Source organism: Meriones unguiculatus (assembly GCF_030254825.1).
Source record: "Meriones unguiculatus strain TT.TT164.6M chromosome Y unlocalized genomic scaffold, Bangor_MerUng_6.1 ChrY_unordered_Scaffold_25, whole genome shotgun sequence".
Taxonomy (NCBI): Eukaryota; Metazoa; Chordata; class Mammalia; order Rodentia; family Muridae; genus Meriones; species Meriones unguiculatus.
In genome coordinates this window covers 11,396,145-11,403,594 of record NW_026843710.1, presented here as the reverse complement: position 1 = coordinate 11,403,594, position 7,450 = coordinate 11,396,145, and the positions used below count along the sequence as shown (strand labels likewise).

Here is a 7,450-nt window from a genome sequence, read left to right as displayed (position 1 = left end):
GCAGTATATATAAAGAATTAAAGCAGTTGAAAAACAAAAAATCAAGTAATCCAATTAAAAAAAAATGGGGAATAGCGCTAAACAGAGGATTCTCAATAGAGGAATATTAAATGCAGAGAAACCCTCTAATAAATACTCAACTTCATTAGCCATCAGGGAAATGCAAATCAAAACGACACTGAGATTTCACTTTATACTTGTCAGAATGACCAAGATAAAAAACTCAACTGACAATACATGCTGATGAGATTGTAGAAAAGGAGAACCCTATTCAGCTGCTGATGGGAATGTAAACTTGTACAACCACTCTGGAAATCAATCTGGTGCTTTCTCAGACAACTAGGAATAGTGCTTCCTCAAGATCCAGCTATATCATATATATCTAAAAAAGTCATCTGTCCAAAAGAGTCACATGTACACAAAAAGGACATTTACCCAACCGTGTTTGTAGAAGTGTATTTGTAATAGCCAGAATGTGGTAACAACCCAGATCCCGCCGAAATGAAGATTGGATACAAAAATTGTGGTATATATACACAATGGAATATTACTCAGCAATTAAAAATAAGGAAATCATGAATTTGCAGGTAAATAGTGAGAATTGGAAAATATCATTCTGAGTGAGCTATTCCAGAAGCAGAAACACACACATGGTATATATTCACTCATAGAAACATATAGTATAAACCTACTAAAATTTGTACACCTAAAGAAACTATTCAGGAGGGTAGACTCTGGCTAAAGTGCTCAATCCCCATTTTAAAAGACAAAGAGAATGGACATCAGAAGAAGGAGAAAACATGGAACTAATTAGGAGAGAAAACATGGAACTAATTAGGAGCCTGCGATAGAGGGCCTCTGAAAGGCTCTGCCCTGCAGACTATCAAAGCATATGCTAACACTTATGGCCAACAGGTGGGCAGAATGCATGTAATCTAATAAAAGAAGTGGGAAATAGGAAGATCTGGAAAGGACAGGAGCTCCACAAGGCAAGCAACATAACCAAAAATCTGAGCACAGGGGTCTTTCCTGAGACTCACACTCCAACCAAGTACTATGTATGGAGAAAATGTAAAACTTCTGCACAGATGTAGCCAATGGCAGTTCAGTGTCCATGTAGTTTCCAAATTAATGGGAACAAGGACTACCTTTGACATATATGATTAGCCTGCTCTTTGATCTCCTCACCATGATTTCGGAGCAGACTTACCAGTCTACAGAGAAATAGAATGCAGCAACTCCTGATGAGATCTGATAGACTAGGATCAGAAGGAAGGAGAAGAAGACCTCCCCTATCATTGGCCTTGGGGAGGGGCATTCATAGAGAAGGGTGAGGGAAGGTAAGTTTGGGAAGGGATGGTTTTTTTGTGGGGCACACAGGGGGAATAAAGTGTAATTAATAAAAACTAAAATAAAAAATATTAAAAAAATATAATTCCTTTTGGATTTATATTTTAGGAGTATGTTCTTTGAGGTTTATATGCTAATGAAAGTGACCAGACAGAATGGAGTCTCTGTCTCTCTGTCTCTGTTCCTTTATATCTTCGTTTCTTTTGGTCTCAGTCTCTCGATTTCTGAATCTGTCTCTCTAGCTCTTTTTTTCTCTGTCTATTTCAGTTTCCCTTTCTCTCTGTGTCTATTTCAGTCTGCCTGCTGCTGTGGTTCAGTATGAAAAGGTCTCAGTTTTGGTGAAGGACTAAAAAAAAAATGAGAGCTTGCTAACATGACATCATGGATGGTTTCTTTAAAAATATAAGCAATGTCCCTATTAAACACTTTTTGTTCAAAGATTTGTTTTGGTAATGGAGCATTTTCACAGAAAATAATTCACTGACTGAGGACATATCTATGTATTTAACAAATAATAATGGAATCTGTGATAATGTGGTGCTGACAAGTCAAGGACACATGAATTTATGAATTTACTAATGACTACTTGAAAGAGTTATGTGGTGTTCTCTTTGGCAGCACATATACTAAAGTTGGAATGATACACAGAGATTAGCATGGACCCTGTGTAAGGATGACACTCAAATTCATGTAGCATTCCTTTTTTTTTTTGAGAAATTGAAGAAAACACAAATAGAGGAAATTGTGGAGAGAAAGAACTTAGGGAAGAAAGCAGGAACTACAGAGGTAAGCAAAGCCAATGCACTTACAAGAAATGGAAACAAGAATCTCAGGTGTGGAAGATACAATGGAAGAAATCGATGTATCTTCACAGAAAATGTTAAATCTAAAAAATTCTTAACATAGACCATTCAAGAAATTCAAGACGGGAGAGGGGGACAAGATGGCTGCACAAGAATACTACCTCTGAGGAGCAGGACAACTTTTTCCATACAGCGACCAAAAGGCTAACTCTGGGTCCTAAAACAACAGCAATCAGGTTTCCCTGGTGAGAGGAAACCTACACAGCTAGGGAATCATTCGGATGCTCAGGTCACCCAGCCAGTACCGGGAAGAGATCCCGGGTCTCATAGGCACTAGGTCACCAGACCAGAACCACATGCCTACATGTCCTGATCCCCTTCCGAGGCTGATCAGTGGGCACAAAAAGCACCAGAGACTGGAAGTCACAGTTGCAAGAAAACCCCACAGGGAAGGAAGGAAATGGTACTGATTTGGGTCACCCAGTCTTTCCCTGAAAAAGTCTTGAGTGAGTAGAAGCCTCATCACTGAACTGGGCTCCAGCTGAGGGCACAGACAGTTGCTGCATGCCCAGCTCTCTGGCACAGACAGAGCTATGCTTTCTAGAGCACCAGAGAGTGGGAGTCAATGTCGGGAGAAATCCTCACAGGGAACAAAGCAAAGGGGACAGGCTCAGGCCACCCAGTAAATTCCTGGAAAATGTCCAGCAGACCGGCCCAAACCAGGGGCCTGCTGTGCACCAGATAGCCTGCTGTTACCAGGAGAGTGGTAACCACCTGCCATAGAATAGTGCTTGGGTACTTGCTGGCACACAGATCCCCAAACTCAGACCTATAAAAGCCCAAAAATCCCTGAGATCAACCCCCAGATACTGCTCCAAAGGGGAAAAAAATATCCCTAACAAAACTGAGCAAACCACAGGACACACAGGTTACAGCAGCAGATCACAAAATTTTCAGCAAGAGACTGAGAAGCAGGACAGCAGTCTTTAGGACTCCTCCAGGTGAGAGGAGAGTCCTCTTGACTAACAATGACCACAGTTACCACTCAGGTCTCCATGCCTGAGGTGAACAACAAAAACTCCTGAAAATCACCACTCATCCAGTAATTATACAAAAAAGCTGAGAAGGCTTCCTTCAAGCAAAACATTCTTTCCACCAAGGAGATTCTTTCCACCACAGTATTCCAGAAACTAACTAAAAAAACATCTAAGATAGCCCAATGGGTAGAGGCCATTATAAAAGCTCAACCAACAAAAGACAGAGAAATAGGGCATCTACAGAACCCAGTTATTCAGGGGCAAGTCACCATAGATACCCCAGCATAATAGAAATTCAAGAACATGACCTAGCATCTATGTTCACGAAGAGGAAACAAATAAAATGTGTAAAGACCTAGCAGAAGATAAAAACAAACAGATTTTATGGCCATCCTCCCAAAAATATGGGAAGTTGCAGCCAAACAGTTTGTGGACTTTAGAGAGGAAATGCTTAAATCACTGAAAGAAATAAAAGAAAGAGAAGATTGTTCAAACAGCTGAAGGAATTGAAGGGAAAACAGGAAAATACAGTTAGACAGGTGAAGGAAATCAACAAAATGGCTCAAGATATGAAGGTAGAAATGGAAAAATTAAAGAAAACACAAATGAAGGAAATTGTGGGGAGAAAGAACTTAGGGAAGAAAACAGGAACTACAGAGGTTAGCATAACCAATAGACTACAAGAGAAGGAAGAAAGAATCTCAGGTGTGGAAGACAGTGAAAGAAATAGATTCATCTCTCAAAGAAAATGTTAAATCTAAAAAAAAAAAAATCATGACACAGATCATCCAAGAAATTCATGACAACATAAAAAGACAAAACCTAAGGATAATAGGAATAGAAGAAAAAGAAGATTCCCTGCTCCAAGGCCCAGAAAATATTTTATTTTTTTTTTATTTTTATTTTTTATCAGTTACATGTTATTAACTCTGTATCCCAGCCGTGTCCCGATCCCTCATTCCCTCCCAGTCCCTCCCTCCCTCCCTCATCTCCACCGTGCCCCTTTCCAAGTCCACTGATAGAAGGGGGGACCTCCTCCCCATTCATCTGATCCTGTTTTATCAGGTATCTTCAGGACTGGCTGCAAAGCCCTCCTCTGTGGCCTAACAGGACTGCTCCTCCCTTCGGGGGTGGGGAGACCAAAGAGCCAGTCATTGAGTTCCTGTTAGAAATAGTCCTTGTTCACCTCACTTTGGGGAACCAATTAGTTACTGAGCTACCACAGGCAACATCTGAGTGGAGGTTCTAGGTTATATCCATACATGGTCCACGGTTGAATGTCAGTCTCAGAAAAGACCCTGTGCCCAGATATTTTTGGTCCTTATGGAGCTCCTATCCTTTCCCCATCAGACTAACTCCCTTTCTATCTTATGATTCCCTGTACTCTGTCAAAGGTTTGGTCATGAGTCTTTGCTTTGAAAGCACTGCTAGTTAGAGTCTTTCAAATGCGCTCAGTAGACTCCTGTCATATGTTCAATGTACATCCCATCTGTCTTTCTAAAGGAGGATTGATCATCTTACCCCATGTCCGCTCAATTGATTATCTTTTTTAGGTGTATAGATTTCATTATGTTTATCATATCTTATAGGTCTATATAAGTGAGTATATCCCATGTTTGTCTTCCTCCTTCTGGGATATTTCACTCAGAATGATCTTTTCTAGATCCCACCATTTGCCTGCAAATTTCATGATTTCCTCCTTTTTGATTGCTGAGTAGTATTCCATTGTGTAAAAATACCACAATTTCTGTGCCCATTCCTCCATTGATGGACATCTGGGTTGTTTCCAGGTTCTGGCTATTACAAATAAAGCTGCTATAAACATGATTGAGCAAGTATCCCTTTTGTGAACTTGAATGAACTTTGGGTATATGCCTAGCAGTGGTATAGCTGGGTCTTGAGGAAGCACTATTCCCAATTGTCTTAGAAAGTGCCAGATAGCTTTCCAGAGTGGTTGTACCAGTTTACATTTCCACCAGCAGTGGAGGAGGGTTCCCCTTTCTCCACAACCTGTCCAGCATGTGTTGTCACTTGAGTTTTTCATCTTGGCCATTCTGATGGGTGTAAGGTAATATCTCAGAGTTGTTTTGATTTGCATTTCCCTGATGGCTAATGAGGATGAACATTTTTTTAAGTGTTTCTCTGCCATTTGATATTCCTCTGTTGAGAATTCTCTGTTTAGTTCTGCTCCCCATTTTTTAATTGGATTACTTGGTTTGCTGCTTTTCAGCTTCTTTAGTTCTTTGTATATACTGGATATTAGTTCTCTGTCAGATAAAGGGTTAGTGACAATTCTTTCCCAATCTGTAGGCAGTCGTTTTGTTTTGATGACAGTGTCCTTTGCTTTACAGAAACTTTTCAGTTTCATGAGGTCCCATTTATTGATTGTTGCTCTTAGAGCCTGTACTGTTGGTGTTCTGTTCAGGAAGTTGTCTCCTGTGCCAATGAGTTCTAGGCTGTTCCCCACTTTTTTTTTCAATTGATTTACGGTATCTCCAGCTGCAGCAAGACCTCAGAACCTGTCAGTGACAGCAACACAGAACTGGCTGAGCACATCAAAGGAGCAGGGCCAAACCAGAGAGCAGAGAGCCCCGGATACCATGATCTCTGCCAAGTGACCTGCCTGTAAGTGAGTGCACCCTTGAGAATCTGCAGTTCCCCTGATCCTGGGTCCTTCTAAAACAGAAGGCAGGCATCGAACACCCTCCCAGCCACATACCCACTTTGGGAAACAGAGGGGCACTAGGGACATTGAAGTTTCTGCCCTGTGGGCCTAATTGAGGAGTTAAGGCAGTTAATGACAGAAATTGCACTGTGATCATCATTAGCGCCTGTGACATATACAGTACAGAGCCCCTCCCACACACTCAAGGGTTCAACATTAGCCATCACTCTGTCCCTCGAGACACACATCCACGCACACTTACACACACACACACACACACACACACGTGTACGCGCAGGCACACACAGAGAAGCTTGCATTTGCCCCGTTTGCACCTGCATACTTTCCTCCCATAGGTAGAGCTAGTCCTTAGCACATGCTGAGAGTTCTCAGCTTCCTGAAGAACTCTCCAGACGCCAGAGAGAGACAGCACCAGTCTGATCTGCAGAATCCAAAAACAAACAGGGAAGGTTTCAGATAAGCCAATGGCCAGGGGTAGGCGAAAGAACATTTCCAATATAAATCAGGACATCATGACTTCACCAGCAAACCCGAAAATCGATGGATACTCCAATTCAGCAGAAGCACAGGAAAATGATTTTAAAGCCATGCCTGCCCAATTATTTGAGGCTCATAAGGAGTAAATGAACAAGTCTTTCAAAGAGATGGCCAGTCAATTGGAGGCAAAGAAAGAAGAAATACACAATATCCTTAAAGAAACACAGGCAAACATAGACAAACAAATAGATACACAAGTAGAGGAAAAATTAGTGGCATATGAAAAGGAAATGAAAAAAGAAATAGAGGCCATCGTAGAGAGACAGGAATCCAAATTCAAACACATGAAGGAAATGGTGTAAAGCATGAAAACAGAATTAGAATCAATAAAGAAAACACAAAATGAGAAAACCCTTAAGCTGGAGACCTTGGAGAAAAGATCAGGAACCACAAAAGTAAGCATCACCAACAGAATACAAGAGATGGAAGAGAGAATCTCTGGAGCTGAAGACACGCTTGCAGAAATGGATACTTCTCTCAAAGAAAAAGTAAAATCAGAAAAGTTCCAATCCCAAAATATCCAAGAAATCAAGAATGCTATGAAAAGACAAAATCTAAGAATAATAGGAATTCATGAAAAAGAAGACTCCAAACTCCAAGGTCCAGAAAATATTTTCAAGAAAATCACAGAAGAAAAATTTCCCAACTTAAAGAAAGAGATGTCTATAAATATACAAGAGGCCTACAGAGCACCCAATAAATTACACCAGAAAAGAAAATCCTCCCACCATAAAATAATCGAAATAGTAAGTATACAAAATGAAGAAAAAATACGAAAAGCCGCAAGGGATAAAAGGTCAAGTTACATATAATGGCAAACTCATCAGAATCACACCTGACATTTCAACAGAGACTATGAAAGCCAGAAGGACCTGGATGGATATCCTGCAGACCCTAAGAGAACAAAGATGTCAGCCCAGGCTACTATAAACTGCAAAACTCTCCATCCTCACAGATAGAGAAAACAAGATATTCAGTGACAAAAAAAAAAAAAAAAAATTCTGACAAAAACAAATTTCAACAACACCTACACACAA

At 40.6% G+C, this 7,450-nt stretch overlaps 1 non-coding gene across 1 annotated transcript; it reads left to right on the top strand.

Moving 5' to 3' along the window:
• The first annotated feature begins 1,952 nt into the window (after positions 1–1,952).
• LOC132651852 (U6 spliceosomal RNA) lies at positions 1,953–2,058 on the top strand. The gene has a single exon (XR_009589410.1). It is a non-coding gene; the product is annotated as a U6 spliceosomal RNA (small nuclear RNA).
• Positions 2,059–7,450: the final 5,392 nt, after the last annotated feature.